Here is a 21463-nt window from a genome sequence, read left to right on the forward strand (position 1 = left end):
TCAATTTACATCCATTTAAGCCAATTGAGGTCGATGATCACCATGTTTTGATTGAACATTTTCGAAATCTATTTCCGCCACTTTAAGTCCAAACAAATCATGTATTTGAGAGAATTTGCATCGAACATGGTAAGATATCGTCGATTTACATCCATTTAAGCCAATTGAGGTCGATGATCACTATGTTTTGATTGAACATTCTCGAAATCTATTTCCGCCATTTTAAGTCCAAACACATCATATACTTGAGTGAATTTGCATCTAACATGGTAAGATATCGTAGATTTACATCGAATGAAGCCCATTGAGGTCGATGATCACTATGTTTTGTTTGAACATTCTAGAAATCTTTTTCCGCCATTTTGAGTCCAAACACATCATAAATTGGAGTGCATTTGCATCTAACATGGTAAGATATCGTCGATTTACATCCAATGAAGCCCATTGAGGTCGATGATCACTATGTTTTGATTTAACATTTTCGAAATCTATTTCCGACATTTTGAGTCCAAACACATCATTCCTTATATATTTGAGTGAATTTGCATCTGACTTGGTAAGATATCGTCGATTTACATCCATTGAAGCCCATTGAAGTCGATGATCACTATGTTTCGTTTGAACATTTTAGAAATCTATTTCCGCCATTTTGAGTCCAAACACATCATAAATTTGAGTGCATTTGTATCTAACATGGTAAGATATCGTAGATTTACATCGAATGAAGCCCATTGAGGTCGATGATCACTATGTTTTGTTTGAACATTCTAGAAATCTTTTTCCGCCATTTTGAGTCCAAACACATCATAAATTGGAGTGCATTTGCATCTAACATGGTAAGATATCGTCGATTTACATCCAATGAAGCCCATTGAGGTCGATGATCACTATGTTTTGATTGAACATTTTCGAAATCTATTTCCGACATTTTGAGTCCAAACACATCATTCCTTATATATTTGAGTGAATTTGCATCTGACTTGGTAAGATATCGTCGATTTACATCCATTGAAGCCCATTGAGGTCGATGATCACTATGTTTTGATTGAACATTTTCGAAATCTATTTCCGCCATTTTAAGTCCAAACACATCATATACTTGAGTGAATTTGCATCTAACTTGGTAAGATATCGGCGATTTACATCGAATGAAGCCCATTGAGGTCGATGATCACTATGTTTTGTTTGAACATTCTAGAAATCTATTTCCGCCATTTTAAGTCCAAACACATCATTTCTTATATATTTGAGTGAATTTGCATCTAACTTGGTAAGATATCGTCGATTTACATCCATCGCAGCCCATTGAGGTCGATGATCACTATGTTTTGATTGTAAATTTTCGAATTCTATTTCCGCCATTTTAAGTCCAAACACATCATATATTCGAGTGAATTTGCATCTAACATGGTAAGATATCTTCGATTTACATCCATTGAAGCCCATTGAGGTCGATGGTCACTCTGTTTTGATTGAATATTTTCGAAATCTATTTCCGCCATTTTAAGTCCAAACACATCACATATTTGAGTGAATTTGCATCTAACATGGTAAGATATCTTCGATTTACATCCATTGAAGCCTATTGAGGTCGATGATCACTATGTTTTGTTTGAACATTCTAGAAATCTATTTCCGCCATTTTAAGTCCAAACACATCATTTCTTATATATTTGAGTGAATTTGCATCTAACTTGGTAAGATATCGTCGATTTACATCCATCGCAGCCCATTGAGGTCGATGATCACTATGTTTTGATTGTAAATTTTCGAATTCTATTTCCGCCATTTTAAGTCCAAACACATCATATATTCGAGTGAATTTGCATCTAACATGGTAAGATATCTTCGATTTACATCCATTGAAGCCCATTGAGGTCGATGGTCACTCTGTTTTGATTGAATATTTTCGAAATCTATTTCCGCCATTTTAAGTCCAAACACATCATATATTTTAGTGAATTTGCATCTAACATGGTAAGATATCGTAGATATACATCGAATGAAGCCCATTGAGGTCGATGATTACTATGTTTTGTTTGAACATTCTAGAAATCTATTTCCGCCATTTTAAGTCCAAACACATCATTTCTTATATATTTGAGTGAATTTGCATCTAACTTGGTAAGATATCGTCGATTTACATCCATCGCAGCCCATTGAGGTCGATGATCACTATGTTTTGATTGTAAATTTTCGAATTCTATTTCCGCCATTTTAAGTCCAAACACATCATATATTCGAGTGAATTTGCATCTAACATGGTAAGATATCTTCGATTTACATCCATTGAAGCCCATTGAGGTCGATGGTCACTCTGTTTTGATTGAATATTTTCGAAATCTATTTCCGCCATTTTAAGTCCAAACACATCACATATTTGAGTGAATTTGCATCTAACATGGTAAGATATCGTCGATTTACATCCATCGCAGCCCATTGAGATCGATGATCACTATGTTTTGATTGTAAATTCTCGAATTCTATTTCCGCCATTTAAATTGCAAACACATCATATATTCGAGTGAATTTGCATCTAACATGGTAAACTATAGTCGATTTACATCCATTGAAGCCTATTGAGGTCGATGATCAGTATGTTTTGAATGAACATTTTCGAAATTCATTTCCGCCAATTATAGTCCAAACACATCATAACACATCATATATTTGAGTGAATTTGCATCTAACATGGTAAGATATCGTCGATTTACATCCAATGAAGCCCATTGAGGTCGATGATCACTATGTTTTGATTGAATATTTTCGAAATCTATTTCCGACATTTTGAGTCCAAACACATCATTGCTTATATATTTGAGTGAATTTGCATCCAACTTGGTAAGATATCGTCGATTTACATTCATTGAAGCCCATTGAGGTCGATGATTACTATGTTTTGATTGAACATTTTCGAAATCTATTCCCGCCATTTTAAGTCCAAACACATCATAAAACTGAGTGCATTTGCATCTAATATGGTAAGATATCGTCGATTTACATTCATCGAAGCTGATTGAGGTCGATGGTCACTCTGTTTTGATTGATATTTTCGAAATATATTTCCGACATTTTAAGTCCAAACACATGTATTTGAGAGAATTTGCATCGAACATGGTAAGATATCGTCGATTTACATCCATTTAAGCCAATTGAGGTCTATGATCACTATGTTTTGATTGAAAATTCTCGAAATCTATTTCCGCCATTTTAAGTCCAAACACATCATATACTTGAGTGAATTTGCATCTAACATGGTAAGATATCGTAGATTTACATCGAATGAAGCCCATTGAGGTCGATGATCACTATGTTTTGTTTGAACATTCTAGAAATCTTTTTCCGCCATTTTGAGTCCAAACACATCATAAATTGGAGTGCATTTGCATCTAACATGGTAAGATATCGTCGATGTACATCCAATGAAGCCCATTGAGGTCGATGATCACTATGTTTTGATTGAACATTTTCGAAATCTATTTCCGACATTTTGAGTCCAAACACATCATTCCTTATATATTTGAGTGAATTTGCATCTGACTTGGTAAGATATCGTCGATTTACATCCATTGAAGCCTATTGAGGTCGATGATCACTATGTTTTTATTGAACATTTTCGAAATTCATTTCCGCCAATTTAAGTCCAAACACATCATATATTTAAGTGAATTTGCATGTAACATGGTAAGATATCGTCGATTTAAATCTATTGAAGCCCATTGAGGTTGAAGATCACTATATGTTGATTGAACATTTTCGAAATCTATGTCCGCCATTTTAAGTCCAACCAAATCATATCTTTGAGTGAATTTGCATCTAACATGGTAAGATATCGTCGATTTACATCCATTGAAGCCTATTGAGGTCGATGATCACTATGTTTCGTTTGAACATTTTAGAAATCTATTTCCGCCATTTTGAGTCCAAACACATCATAAATTTGAGTGCATTTGCATCTAACATGGTAAGATATCGTCGATTTACATCCATTGACGCCTATTGAGGTCGATGATCACTATGTTTTGATTGAACATTTTCGAAATTCATTTCCGCCAATTTAAGTCCAAACACATCATATATTTGAGTGAATTTGCATGTAACATGGTAAGATATCGTCGATTTACATCTATTGAAGCCCATTGAGGTCGAAGATCACTATATGTTGATTGAACATTTTCGAAATCTATGTCCGCCATTTTAAGTCCAACCAAATCATATCTTTGAGTGAATTTGCATCTAACATGGTAAAATATCGTCGATTTACATCCATTGAAGCCTATTGAGGTCGATGATCACTATGTTTTGATTGAACATTTTCGAAATTCATTTCCGCCAATTTAAGTCCAAACACATCATATTTTATTTGAGTGAATTTGCATCTAACATGGTAAGATATCGTCGATTCACATCCAATGAAGCCCATTGAGGTCGATGATTACTATGTTTTGATCGAACATTTTCGAAATCTATTTCAGCCATTTTAAGTCCAAACAAATCATATATTTGAGTGAATTTGCATCTAACTTGCTAAGATATCGTCGATTTACATCTATTGAAGCCCATTGAGGTCGAAGATTACTATATTTTGAGTGAACATTTTCGAAATCTATGTCCGCCATTTTAAGTCCAAACAAATCATATATTTGAGTGAATTTGCATCTAACATGGTGAAATATCATCGATTTACATCCATTGAAGCCTATTGAGGTCGATGATCACTATGTTTTGATTGAACATTTTCGAAATTCATTTCCGCCAATTTGAGTCCAAACACATCATTTCTTATATAGTCGAGTGACTTTGCATCTTACTTGGTGAGATATCGTCAATTTACATCCATTAAAGCCAATTGAGGTCGATGATCACCATGTTTTGATTGAACATTTTCGAAATCTATTTCCGCCACTTTAAGTCCAAACAAATCATATATTTGAGTGAATTTGCATCTAACTTGCTAAGATATCGTCGATTAACATCCATTGGAGCCCATTGAGGTCGAAGATCACTATGTTTTGATTGAACATTTTCGAAATCTATTTCCGCCAATTTAAGTCCAAACACATCATATATTTTAGTGAATTTGCATCTTACATGGTAAGAAATCGTCGATTTACATCCAATGAAGCCCATTGAGGTCGATGATCACTATGTTTTGATTGAAGATTTTATAAATCTATTTCAGCCATTTTAAGTCCAAACACATCATTTCTTATATATTTGAGTGAATTTGCATCTAACTTGGTAAGATATCGTCGATTTACATCCATCGCAGCCCATTGAGTTCGATGATCACTATGTTTTGATTGAACATTTTCGAAATCTATTTCCGCCATTTTAAGTCCAAACACATCATATACTTGAGTGAATTTGCATCTAACATGGTAAGATATCGTAGATTTACATCGAATGAAGCCCATTGAGGTCGATGATCACTATGTTTTGTTTGAACATTCTAGAAATCTATTTCCGCCATTTTAAGTCCAAACACATCATTTCTTATATATTTGAGTGAATTTGCATCTAACTTGGTAAGATATCGTCGATTTACATCCATCGCAGCCCATTGAGGTCGATGATCACTATGTTTTGATTGTAAATTTTCGAATTCTATTTCCGCCATTTTAAGTCCAAACACATCATACATTCGAGTGAATTTGCATCTAACATGGTAAGATATCTTCGATTTACATCCATTGAAGCCCATTGAGGTCGATGGTCACTCTGTTTTGATTGAATATTTTCGAAATCTATTTCCGCCATTTTAAGTCCAAACACATCACATATTTGAGTGAATTTGCATCTAACATGGTAAGATATCGTCGATTTACATCCATCGCAGCCCATTGAGATCGATGATCACTATGTTTTGATTGTAAATTCTCGAATTTTATTTCCGCCATTTTAATTGCAAACACATCATATATTCGAGTGAATTTGCATCTAACATGGTAAACTATAGTCGATTTACATCCATTGAAGCCTATTGAGGTTGATGATCACTATGTTTTGATTGAACATTTTCGAAATTCATTTCCGCCAATTATAGTCCAAACACATCATATATTTGAGTGAATTTGCATCTAACATGGTAAGATATCGTCGATTTACATCCAATGAAGCCCATTGAGGTCGATGATCACTATGTTTTGATTGAATATTTTCGAAATCTATTTCCGACATTTTGAGTCCAAACACATCATTGCTTATATATTTGAGTGAATTTGCATCCAACTTGGTAAGATATCGTCGATTTACATTCATTGAAGCCCATTGAGGTCGATGATTACTATGTTTTGATTGAACATTTTCGAAATCTATTCCCGCCATTTTAAGTCCAAACACATCATTACACTGAGTGCATTTGCATCTAATATGGCAAGATATCGTCGATTTACATTCATCGAAGCTGATTGAGGTCGATGGTCACTCTGTTTTGATTGATATTTTCGAAATATATTTCCGACATTTTAAGTCCAAACACATCATGTATTTGAGAGAATTTGCATCGAACATGGTAAGATATCGTCGATTTACATCCATTTAAGCCAATTGAGGTCGATGATCACTATGTTTTGATTGAACATTCTCGAAATCTATTTCCGCCATTTTAAGTCCAAACACATCATATACTTTAGTGAATTTGCATCTAACATGGTAAGATATCGTAGATTTACATCGAATGAAGCCCATTGAGGTCGATAATCACTATGTTTTGTTTGAACATTCTAGAAATCTTTTTCCGCCATTTTGAGTCTAAACATATCATAAATTGGAGTGCATTTGCATCTAACATGGTAAGATATCGTCGATTTACATCCAATGAAGCCCATTGAGGTCGATGATCACTATGTTTTGATTGAACATTTTCGAAATCTATTTCCGACATTTTGAGTCCAAACACATCATTCCTTATATATTTGAGTGAATTTGCATCTGACTTGGTAAGATATCGTCGATTTACATCCATTGAAGCCTATTGAGGTCGATGATCACTATGTTTTTATTGAACATTTTCGAAATTCATTTCCGCCAATTTAAGTCCAAACACATCATATATTTGAGTGAATTTGCATGTCACATGGTAAGATATCGTCGATTTACATCTATTGAAGCCCATTGAGGTCGAAGATCACTATATGTTGATTGAACATTTTCGAAATCTATGTCCGCCATTTTAAGTCCAACCAAATCATATCTTTGAGTGAATTTGCATCTAACATGGTAAAATATCGTCGATTTACATCCATTGAAGCCTATTGAGGTCGATGATCACTATGTTTTGATTGAACATTTTCGAAATTCATTTCCGCCAATTTAAGTCCAAACACATCATATATTTGAGTGAATTTGCATCTAACATAGTAAGATATCGTCGATTCACATCCAATGAAGCCCATTGAGGTCGATGATTACTATGTTTTGATTGAACATTCTAGAAATCTTTTTCCGCCATTTTGAGTCCAAACACATCATAAATTGGAGTGCATTTGCATCTAACATGGTAAGATATCGTCGATTTACATCCAATGAAGCCCATTGAAGTCGATGATCACTATGTTTCGTTTGAACATTTTAGAAATCTATTTCCGCCATTTTGAGTCCAAACACATCATAAATTTGAGTGCATTTGCATCTAACATGGTAAGATATCGTCGATTTACATCCATTGAAGCCTATTGAGGTCGATGATCACTATGTTTTGATTGAACATTTTCGAAATTCATTTCCGCCAATTTAAGTCCAAACACATCATATATTTGAGTGAATTTGCATGTAACATGGTAAGATATCGTCGATTTACATCTATTGAAGCCCATTGAGGTCGAAGATCACTATATGTTGATTGAACATTTTCGAAATCTATGTCCGCCATTTTAAGTCCAACCAAATCATATCTTTGAGTGAATTTGCATCTAACATGGTAAAATATCGTCGATTTACATCCATTGAAGCCTATTGAGGTCGATGATCACTATATGTTGATTGAACATTTTCGAAATCTATGTCCGCCATTTTAAGTCCAACCCAATCATATCTTTGAGTGAATTTGCATCTAACATGGTAAAATATCGTCGATTTACATCCATTGAAGCCTATTGAGGTCGATGATCACTATGTTTTGATTGCACATTTTCGAAATTCATTTCCGCCAATTTAAGTCCAAACACATCATTTATTTGAGTGAATTTGCATCTAACATGGTAAGATATCGTCGATTCACATCCAATGAAGCCCATTGAGGTCGATGATTACTATGTTTTGATTGAACATTTTCGAAATCTATTTCAGCCATTTTAAGTCCAAACAAATCATATATTTGAGTGAATTTGCATCTAACTTGCTAAGATATCGTCGATTTACATCTATTGAAGCCCATTGAGGTCGAAGATTACTATATTTTGAGTGAACATTTTCGAAATCTATGTCCGCCATTTTAAGTCCAAACAAATCATATATTTGAGTGAATTTGCATCTAACATGGTAAAATATCGTCGATTTACATCCATTGAAGCCTATTGAGGTCGATGATCACTATGTTTTGATTGAACATTTTCGAAATTCATTTCCGCCAATTTGAGTCCAAACACATCATTTCTTATATATTCGAGTGACTTTGCATCTTACTTGGTGAGATATCGTCAATTTACATCCATTTAAGCCAATTGAGGTCGATGATCACCATGTTTTGATTGAACATTTTCGAAATCTATTTCCGCCAATTTAAGTCCAAACACATAATATATTTTAGTGAATTTGCATCTTACATGGTAAGAAATCGTCGATTTACATCCAATGAAGCCCATTGAGGTCGATGATCACTATGTTTTGATTGAAGATTTTATAAATCTATTTCCGCCATTTTAAGTCCAAACACATCATATACTTGAGTGAATTTGCATCTAACATGGTAAGATATCGTAGATTTACATCGAATGAAGCCCATTGAGGTCGATGATCACTATGTTTTGTTTGAACATTCTAGAAATCTATTTCCGCCATTTTAAGTCCAAACACATCATTTCTTATATATTTGAGTGAATTTGCATCTAACTTGGTAAGATATCGTCGATTTACATCCATCGCAGCCCATTGAGGTCGATGATCACTATGTTTTGATTGTAAATTTTCGAATTCTATTTCCGCCATTTTAAGTCCAAACACATCATATATTCGAGTGAATTTGCATCTAACATGGTAAGATATCTTCGATTTACATCCATTGAAGCCCATTGAGGTCGATGGTCACTCTGTTTTGATTGAATATTTTCGAAATCTATTTCCGCCATTTTAAGTCCAAACACATCACATATTTGAGTGAATTTGCATCTAACATGGTAAGATATCGTCGATTTACATCCATCGCAGCCCATTGAGATCGATAATCACTATGTTTTGATTGTAAATTCTCGAATTTTATTTCCGCCATTTTAATTGCAAACACATCATATATTCGAGTGAATTTGCATCTAACATGGTAAACTATAGTCGATTTACATCCATTGAAGCCTATTGAGGTCGATGATCACTATGTTTTGATTGAACATTTTCGAAATTCATTTCCGCCAATTATAGTCCAAACACATCATATATTTGAGTGAATTTGCATCTAACATGGTAAGATATCGTCGATTTACATCCAATGAAGCCCATTGAGGTCGATGATCACTATGTTTTGATTGAATATTTTCGAAATCTATTTCCGACATTTTGAGTCCAAACACATCATTGCTTATATATTTGAGTGAATTTGCATCCAACTTGGTAAGATATCGTCGATTTACATTCATTGAAGCCCATTGAGGTCGATGATTACTATGTTTTGATTGAACATTTTCGAAATCTATTCCCGCCATTTTAAGTCCAAACACATCATAAAACTGAGTGCATTTGCATCTAATATGGTAAGATATCGTCGATTTACATCCATTTAAGCCAAATGAGGTCGATGATCACTATGTTTTGATTGAACATTCTCGAAATCTATTTCCGCCATTTTAAGTCCAAACACATCATTTCTTATATATTCGAGTGAATTTGCATCTAACTTGGTAAGATATCGTCGATTTACATCCATCGCAGCCCATTGAGGTCGATGGTCACTCTGTTTTGATTGAATATTTTCGAAATCTATTTCCGCCATTTTAATTCCAAACACATCACATATTTGAGTGAATTTGCATCTAACATGGTAAGATATCGTCGATTTACGTCCATTGAAGCCGATTGAGGTCGATGGTCACTCTGTTTTGATTGATATTTTCGAAATATATTTCCGACATTTTAAGTCCAAACACATCATGTATTTGAGAGAATTTGCATCGAACATGGTAAGATATCGTCGATTTACATCCATTTAAGCCAATTGAGGTCGATTATCACTATGTTTTGAGTGAACATTTTCGAAATCTATTTCCGCCATTTTAAGTCCAAACAAATCATATATTTGAGTGAATTTGCATCTAACTTGCTAAGATATCGTCGATTTACATCTATTGAAGCCCATTGAGATCGAAGATCACTATATTTTGATTGAACATTTTCGAAATCTATGTTCGCCATTTTAAGTCCAACCAAATCATATCTTTGAGTGAATTTGCATCTAACATGGTAAAATATCGTCGATTTACATCCATTGAAGCCTATTGAGGTCGAAGATCACTATGTTTTGTTTGAACATTTTAGAAATCTATTTCCGCCATTTTGAGTCCAAACACATCATAAATTTGAGTGCATTTGCATCTAACATAGTAAGATATCGTCGATTTACATCCAATGAAGCTCATTGATGTCGATGATCACTATGTTTTGATTGAACATTTTCGAAATATATTTCCGACATTTTAAGTCCAAACACATCATGTATTTGAGAGAATTTGCATCGAACATGGTAAGATATCGTCGATTTACATCAATTCAAGCCAATTGAGGTCGATTATCACTATGTTTTGAGTGAACATTTTCGAAATCTATTTCCGCCATTTTAAGTCCAAACAAATCATATATTTGAGTGAATTTGCATCTAACTTGCTAAGATATCGTCGATTTACATCTATTGAAGCCCATTGAAATCGAAGATCACTATATTTTGATTGAACATTTTCGAAATCTATGTCCGCCATTTTAAGTCCAACCAAATCATATCTTTGAGTGAATTTGCATCTAACATGGTAAAATATCGTCGATTTACATCCATTGAAGCCTATTGAGGTCGAAGATCACTATGTTTTGTTTGAACATTTCAGAAATCTATTTCCGCCATTTTGAGTCCAAACACATCATAAATTTGAGTGCATTTGCATCTAACATAGTAAGATATCGTCGATTTACATCCAATGAAGCCCATTGAAGTCGATGATCACTATGTTTTGTTTGAACATTTAAGAAATCAGTTACCGCCATTTTGAGTCCAAACACATCATAAATTTGAGTGCATTTGCATCTAACATGGTAAGATATCGTCGATTTACATCCAATTACATCTACATTTACATTTTCGAAATCTATTTCCGACATTTTGAGTCCAAACACACCATTTCTTATATATTCGAGTGAATTTGCATCTAACTTGGTGAGATATCGTCAATTTACATCCATTTAAGCCAACTGAGGTCGAAGATCACCATGTTTTGATTGAACATTTTCGAAATCTATTTCCGCCACTTTAAGTCCAAACAAATCATATATTTGAGTGAATTTGCATCTAACTTGCTAAGATATCGTCGATTTACATCCATTGAAGCCCATTGAGGTCGAAGATCACTATGTTTTGATTGAACATTTTCGAAATCTATTTCCGCCATTTTAAGTCCAAACACATCATATATTCGAGTGAATTTGCATCTAACATGGTAAGATATCTTTGATTTACATCCATTGTAGCCCATTGAGGTCGATGGTCACTCTGTTTTGATTGAATATTTTCGAAATCTATTTCCGCCATTTTAAGTCCAAACACATCATATATTTGAGTGAATTTGCATCTAACATGGTAAGATATCGTCGATTTACATCCAATGAAGCCCATTGAGGTCGATGATCACTATGTTTTGATTGAATATTTTCGAAATCTATTTCCGACATTTTGAGTCCAAACACATCATTTCTTATATATTCGAGTGAATTTGCATCTAACTTGGTGAGATATCGTCAATTTACATCCATTTAAGCCAATTGAGGTCGATGATCACTATGTTTTGATTGAACATTTTCGAAATCTATTTCCGCCATTTTAAGTCCAAACAAATCATATATTTGAGTGAATTTGCATCTAACTAGCTAAGATATCGTCGATTTACATCTATTGAAGCCCATTGAGGTCGAATATCACTATATTTTGATTGAACAATTTCGAAATCTATTTCCGCCATTTTAAGTCCAGACAAATCATATATTTGAGTGAATTTGCATCTAACTTGCTAAGATATCGTCGATTAACATCCATTGAAGCCCATTGAGGTCGAAGATCACTATGTTTTGATTGAACATTTTCGAAATCCATTTCCGCCATTTTAAGTCCAAACAAATCATATATTTGAGTGAATTTGCATCTAACATGGTAAATTTGTCGTCGATTTACATCCATTGAAGCCTATTGAGGTCAATGATCACTATGTTTTGATTGAAGATTTTATAAATCTATTTCCGCCATTTTAAGTCCAAACACATCATTTCTTATATATTTGAGTGAATTTGCATCTAACTTGGTAAGATATCGTCAATTTACATCCATCGCAGCCCATTGAGTTCGATGATCACTATGTTTTGATTGAAGATTTTATAAATCTATTTCCGCCATTTTAAGTCCAAACACATCATATACTTAAGTGAATTTGCATCTAACATGGTAAGATATCGTAGATTTACATCGAATGAAGCCCATTGAGGACGAAGATCACTATGTTTTGATTGAACATTTTCGAAATTCATTTCCGCCAATTTAAGTCCAAACACATCATATATTTTAGTGAATTTGCATCTTACATGGTAAGAAATCGTCGATTTACATCCAATGAAGCCCATTGAGGTCGATGATCACTATGTTTTGATTGAAGATTTTATAAATCTATTTCCGCCATTTTAAGTCCAAACACATCATTTCTTATATATTTGAGTGAATTTGCATCTAACTTGGTAAGATATCGTCGATTTACATCCATCGCAGCCCATTGAGTTCGATGATCACTATGTTTTGATTGAAGATTTTATAAATCTATTTCCGCCATTTTAAGTCCAAACACATCATATACTTAAGTGAATTTGCATCTAACATGGTAAGATATCGTAGATTTACATCGAATGAAGCCCATTGAGGTCGATGATCACTATGTTTTGTTTGAACATTCTAGAAACCTATTTCAGCCATTTTTAGTCCAAACACATCATTTCTTATATATTTGAGTGAATTTGCATCTAACTTGGTAAGATATCGTCGATTTACATCCAGCGCAGCCCATTGAGGTCGATGATCACTATGTTTTGATTGTAAATTTTCGAATTCTATTTCCGCCATTTTAAGTCCAAACACATCATATATTCGAGTGAATTTGCATCTAACATGGTAAGATATCTTCGATTTACATCCATTGAAGCCCATTGAGGTCGATGGTCACTCTGTTTTGATTGAATATTTTCGAAATCTATTTCCGCCATTTTAAGTCCAAACACATCACATATTTGAGTGAATTTGCATCTAACATGGTAAGATATCGTCGATTTACCTCCATCGCAGCCCATTGAGATCGATGATCACTATGTTTTGATTGTAAATTCTCGAATTTTATTTCCGCCATTTTAATTGCAAGCACATCATATATTCGAGTGAATTTGCATCTAACATGGTAAACTATAGTCGATTTACATCCATTGAAGCCTATTGAGGTCGATGATCACTATGTTTTGATTGAACATTTTCGAAATTCATTTCCGCCAATTATAGTCCAAACACATCATATATTTGAGTGAATTTGCATCTAACATGGTAAGATATCGTCGATTTACATCCAATGAAGCCCATTGAGGTCGATGATCACTATGTTTTGATTGAATATTTTCGAAATCTATTTCCGACATTTTGAGTCCAAACACATCATTTCTTATATATTCGAGTGAATTTGCATCTAACTTGGTGAGATATCGTCAATTTACATCCATTTAAGCCAATTGAGGTCGATGGTCACTATGTTTTGATTGAACATTTTCGAAATCTATTTCCGCCATTTTAAGTCCAAACAAATCATATATTTGAGTGAATTTGCATCTAACTAGCTAAGATATCGTCGATTTACATCTATTGAAGCCCATTGAGGTCGAAGATCACTATATTTTGATTGAACATTTTCAAAATCTATGTCCGCCATTTTAAATCCAACCAAATCATATCTTTGAGTGAATTTGCCTCTAACATGGTAAGATATCGTCGATTTACGTCCATTGAAGCCGATTGAGGTCGATGGTCACTCTGTTTTGATTGATATTTTCGAAATATATTTCCGACATTTTAAGTCCAAACACATCATGTATTTGAGAGAATTTGCATCGAACATGGTAAGATATCGTCGATTTACATCCATTTAAGCCAATTGAGGTCGATGATCACTATGTTTTGATTGAACATTTTCGAAATCTATTTCCGCCATTTTAAGTCCAAACAAATCATATATTTGAGTGAATTTGCATATAACTTGCTAAGATATCGTCGATTTACATCTATTGAAGCCCATTGAGCTCGAAAATCACTATAATTTGATTGAACATTTTCGAAATCTATGTCCGCCATTTTAAGTCCAACCAAATCATATCTTTGAGTGAATTTGCATCTAACATGGTAGAATATCGTCGATATACATCCATTGAAGCCTATTGAGGTCGAAGATCACTATGTTTTGTTTGAACATTTTAGAAATCTATTTCCGCCATTTTGAGTCCAAACACATCATAAATTTGAGTGCATTTGCATCTAACATGGTAAGATATCGTCGATTTACATCCAATGAAGCCCATGGAGGTCGATGATCACTATGTTTTGATTGAACATTTTCGAAATCTATTTCCGACATTTTGAGTCCAAACACATCATTCCTTATATATTTGAGTGAATTTGCATCTAACTTGGTAAGATATCGTCGATTTACATCCATTGAAGCCCATTGAAGTCGATGATCACTATGTTTTGTTTGAACATTTTAGAAATCTATTTCCGCCATTTTGAGTCCAAACACATCATAAATTTGAGTGCATTTGCATCTAACATGGTAAGATATCGTCGATTTACATCCAATGAAGCCCATTGAGGTCGATGATCACTATGTTTTGATTGGACATTTTCCAAATCTATTTCCGAAATTTTGAGTCCAAACACATCATTTCTTATATATTCGAGTGAATTTGCATCTAACTTGGTGAGATATCGTCAATTTACATCCATTTAAGCCAATTGAGGTCGATGATAATATGTTTTGATTGAACATTTTCGAAATCTATTTCCGCCATTTTAAGTCCAAACAAATCATATATTTGAGTGAATTTGCATCTAACATGATAAAATATCGTCGATTTACATCCATTGAAGCCTATTGAGGTCGATGATCACTATGTTTTGATTGAACATTTTCGAAATTCATTCCCGCCAATTTGAGTCCGAACACATCATTTCTTATATATTCGAGTGAATTTGCATCTAACTTGGTGAGATATCGTCAATTTACATCCATTTAAGCCAATTGAGGTCGATGATCACTATGTTTTGATTGAACATTTTCGAAATCTATTTCCGCCATTTTAAGTGCAAACACATCATAAAACTGAGTGCATTTGCATCTAATATGGTAAGATATCGTCGATTTACATTCATCGAAGCCGATTGAGGTCGATAGTCAGTCTGTTTTGATTGATATTTTCGAAATATATTTCCGACATTTTAAGTCCAAACACATCATGTATTTGAGAGAATTTGCATCGAACATGGTAAGATATCGTCGATTTACATCCATTTAAGCCAATTGAGGTCGATGATCACTATGTTTTGATTGAACATTCTCGAAATCTATTTCCGCCATTTTAAGTCCAAACACATCATTTCTTATATATTCGAGTGAATTTGCATCTAACTTGATAAGATATCGTCGATTTACATCCATCGCAGCCCATTGAGGTCGATGGTCACTCTGTTTTGATTGAATATTTTCGAAATCTATTTCCGCCATTTTAAGTCCAAACACATCACATATTTGAGTGAATTTGCATCTAACATGGTAAGATATCGTCGATATACGTCCATTGAAGCCGATTGAGGTCGATTATCACTATGTTTTGATTGAACATTTTCGAAATCTATTTCCGCCATTTTAAGTCCAAACACATCATATATTTGAGTGAATTTGCATCTAACTTGCTAAGATATCGTCGATTTACATCCATTGAAGCCCATTGAGATCGAAGATCACTATATTTTGATTGAACATTTTCGAAATCTATGTCCGCCATTTTAAGTACAAACACATCATATATTTGAGTGAATTTGCATCTAACTTGCTAAGATATCGTCGATTTACATCCATTGAAGCCTATTGAGGTCGAAGATCACTATGTTTTGTTTGAACATTTTCGAAATCTATGTCCGCCATTTTAAGTCCAACCAAATCATATCTTTGAGTGAATTTGCATCTAACATGGTAAAATATCGTCGATTTACATCCATTGAAGCCTATTGAGGTCGAAGATCACTATGTTTTGTTTGAACATTTTAGAAATCTATTTCCGCCATTTTGAGTCCAAACACATCATAAATTTGAGTGCATTTGCATCTAACATAGTAAGATATCGTCGATTTACATCCAATGAAGACCATTGAAGTCGATGATCACTATGTTTTGTTTGAACATTTTCGAAATCTATTTCCGCCATTTTAAGTCCAAACAAATCATATATTTGAGTGAATTTGCATCTAACTTGCTAAGATATCGTCGATTTACATCTATTGAAGCCCACTGAGATCAAAGATCACTATATTTTGATTGAACATTTTCGAAATCTGTGTCCGCCATTTTAAGTCCAACCAAATCATATCTTTGAGTGAATTTGCATCTAACATGGTAAAATATCGTCGATTTACATCCATTGGAGCCTATTGAGGTCGAAGATCACTATGTTTTGTTTGAACATTTTAGAAATCTATTTCCGCCATTTTGAGTCCAAACAAATCATATATTTGAGTGAATTTGCATCTAACTTGCTAAGATATCGTCGATTTACATCTCTTGAAGCCCATTGAGATCGAAGATCACTATATTTTGATTGAACATTTTCGAAATCTATGTCCGCCATTTTAAGTCCAACCAAATCATATCTTTGAGTGTATTTGCATCTAACATGGTAAGATATCGTCGATTTACATCCAATGAAGCCCATTGATGTCGATGATCACTATGTTTTGATTGAACATTTTCGAAATCTATTTCCGACATTTTGAGTCCAAACACATCATAAATTTGAGTGCATTTGCATCTGACATGGTAAGATATCGTCGATTTACATCCAATGAAGCCCATTGAGGTCGATGATCACTATGTTTTGATTGAACATTTTCGAAATCTATTTCCGACATTTTTAGTCCAAACACATCATTTCTTATATATTTGAGTGAATTTGCATCTAACTTGGTAAGATATCGTCGATTTACATCCAATGAAGCCCATTGAAGTCGATGATCACTATGTTTTGTTTGAACATTTTCGAAATCTATTTCCGCCACTTTAAGTCCAAACAAATCATATATTTGAGTGAATTTGCATCTAACTTGCTAAGATATCGTCGATTTACATCCATTGAAGCCCATTGAGGTCGAAGATCACTATGTTTTTATTGAACATTTTCGAAATCTATTTCCGCCATTTTAAGTCAAAACAAATCATATATTTGAGTGACTTTGCATCTAACATGGTAAGAAATCGTCGATTTACATCCAATGAAGCCCATTGAGGTCGATGATCACTATGTTTTGATTGAATATTTTATAAATCTATTTCCGCAATTTTAAGTCCAAACACATCATATATTCGAGTGAATTTGCATCTAACATGGTGAGATATCTTTGATTTACATCCATTGTAGCCCATTGAGGTCGATGGTCACTCTGTTTTGATTGAATATTTTCGAAATCTATTTCCGCCATTTTAAGTCCAAACACATCATATATTTGAGTGAATTTGCATCTAACATGGTAAGATATCGTCGATTTACATTCATTGAAGCCGATTGAGGTCGATGGTCACTCTGTTTTGATTGAATATTTTAGAAATCTATTTCCGCCATTTTGAGTCCAAACACATCATTTCCTATATATTTGAGTGAATTTTCATCCAACTTGGTAAGATATCGTCGATTTACATCCATCGCAGCCCATTGAGGTCGATGATCACTATTTTTTGATTGAACATTTTCGAAACCTATTTCCGCCATTTTAAGTCCAAACACATCATATACTTGAGTGAATTTGCATCTAACATGGTAAGATATCGTCGATTTACGTCCATTGAAGCCGATTGAGGTCGATGGTCACTCTGTTTTGATTGATATTTTCGAAATATATTTCCGACAGTTTAAGTCCAAACACATCATGTATTTGAGAGAATTTGCATCGAACATGGTAAGATATCGTCGATTTACATCCATTTAAGCCAATTGAGGTCGATTTTCACTATGTTTTGATTGAACATTTTCGAAATCTATTTCCGCCATTTTAAGTCCAAACAAATCATATATTTGAGTGAATTTGCATCTAACTTTCTAAGATATCGTCGATTTACATCTATTGAAGCCCTTTGAGATCGAAGATCACTATATTTTGATTGAACATTTTCGAAAACTATGTCCGCCATTTTAAGTCCAACCAAATCATATCTTTGAGTGAATTTGCATCTAACATGGTAAAATATCGTCGATTTACATCCATTGAAGCCTATTGAGGTCGAAGATCACTATGTTTTGTTTGAACATTTTAGAAATCTATTTCCGCCATTTTGAGTCCAAACACATCATAAATTTGAATGCATTTGCATCTAACATGGTAAGATATCGTCGATTTACATCCAATGAAGCCCATTGAGATCGAAGATCACTATATTTTGATTGAACATTTTCGAAATCTATGTCCGCCATTTTAAGTCCAACCAAATCATATCTTTGAGTGTATTTGCATCTAACATGGTAAGATATCGTCGATTTACATCCAATGAAGCCCATTGATGTCGATGATCACTATGGTTTGATTGAACATTTTCGAAATCTATTTCCGACATTTTGAGTCCAAACACATCATAAATTTGAGTGCATTTGCATCTGACATGGTAAGATATCGTCGATTTACATCCAATGAAGCCCATTGAGGTCGATGATCACTATGTTTTGATTGAACATTTTCGAAATCTATTTCCGACATTTTGAGTCCAAACACATCATTTCTTATATATTTGAGTGAATTTGCATCTAACTTGGTAAGATATCGTCGATTTACATCCAATGAAGCCCATTGAAGTCGATGATCACTATGTTTTGTTTGAACATTTTCGAAATCTATTTCCGCCACTTTAAGTCCAAACAAATCATATATTTGAGTGAATTTGCATCTATCTTGCTAAGATATCGTCGATTTACATCCATTGAAGCCCATTGAGGTCGAAGATCACTATGTTTTTATTGAACATTTTCGAAATCTATTTCCGCCATTTTAAGTCAAAACAAATCATATATTTGAGTGACTTTGCATCTAACATGGTAAGAAATCGTCGATTTACATCCAATGAAGCCCATTGAGGTCGATGATCACTATGTTTTGATTGAATATTTTATAAATCTATTTCCGCAATTTTAAGTCCAAACACATCATATATTCGAGTGAATTTGCATCTAACATGGTGAGATATCTTTGATTTACATCCATTGTAGCCCATTGAGGTCGATGGTCACTCTGTTTTGATTGAATATTTTCGAAATCTATTTCCGCCATTTTAAGTCCAAACACATCATATATTTGAGTGAATTTGCATCTAACATGGTAAGATATCGTCGATTTACATTCATTGAAGCCGATTGAGGTCGATGGTCACTCTGTTTTGATTGAATATTTTAGAAATCTATTTCCGCCATTTTGAGTCCAAACACATCATTTCCTATATATTTGAGTGAATTTTCATCCAACTTGGTAAGATATCGTCGATTTACATCCATCGCAGCCCATTGAGGTCGATGATCACTATTTTTTGATTGAACATTTTCGAAACCTATTTCCGCCATTTTAAGTCCAAACACATCATATACTTGAGTGAATTTGCATCTAACATGGTAAGATATCGTCGATTTACGTCCATTGGAGCCGATTGAGGTCGATGGTCACTCTGTTTTGATTGATATTTTCGAAATATATTTCCGACAGTTTAAGTCCAAACACATCATGTATTTGAGAGAATTTGCATCGAACATGGTAAGATATCGTCGATTTACATCCATTTAAGCCAATTGAGGTCGATTTTCACTATGTTTTGATTGAACATTTTCGAAATCTATTTCCGCCATTTTAAGTCCAAACAAATCATATATTTGAGTGAATTTGCATCTAACTTTCTAAGATATCGTCGATTTACATCTATTGAAGCCCTTTGAGATCGAAGATCACTATATTTTGATTGAACATTTTCGAAAACTATGTCCGCCATTTTAAGTCCAACCAAATCATATCTTTGAGTGTATTTGCATCTAACATGGTAAGATATCGTCGATTTACATCCAATGAAGCCCATTGATGTCGATGATCACTATGGTTTGATTGAACATTTTCGAAATCTATTTCCGACATTTTGAGTCCAAACACATCATAAATTTGAGTGCATTTGCATCTGACATGGTAAGATATCGTCGATTTACATCCAATGAAGCCCATTGAGGTCGATGATCACTATGTTTTGATTGAACATTTTCGAAATCTATTTCCGACATTTTGAGTCCAAACACATCATTTCTTATATATTTGAGTGAATTTGCATCTAACTTGGTAAGATATCGTCGATTTACATCCAATGAAGCCCATTGAAGTCGATGATCACTATGTTTTGTTTGAACATTTTCGAAATCTATTTCCGCCACTTTAAGTCCAAACAAATCATATATTTGAGTGAATTTGCATCTATCTTGCTAAGATATCGTCGATTTACATCCATTGAAGCCCATTGAGGTCGAAGATCACTATGTTTTTATTGAACATTTTCGAAATCTATTTCCGCCATTTTAAGTCAAAACAAATCATATATTTGAGTGACTTTGCATCTAACATGGTAAGAAATCGTCGATTTACATCCAATGAAGCCCATTGAGGTCGATGATCACTATGTTTTGATTGAATATTTTATAAATCTATTTCCGCAATTTTAAGTCCAAACACATCATATATTCGAGTGAATTTGCATCTAACATG

This window comes from Diorhabda sublineata, chromosome 11 (genome assembly GCF_026230105.1).
Source record: "Diorhabda sublineata isolate icDioSubl1.1 chromosome 11, icDioSubl1.1, whole genome shotgun sequence".
NCBI lineage: Eukaryota > Metazoa > Arthropoda > Insecta > Coleoptera > Chrysomelidae > Diorhabda > Diorhabda sublineata.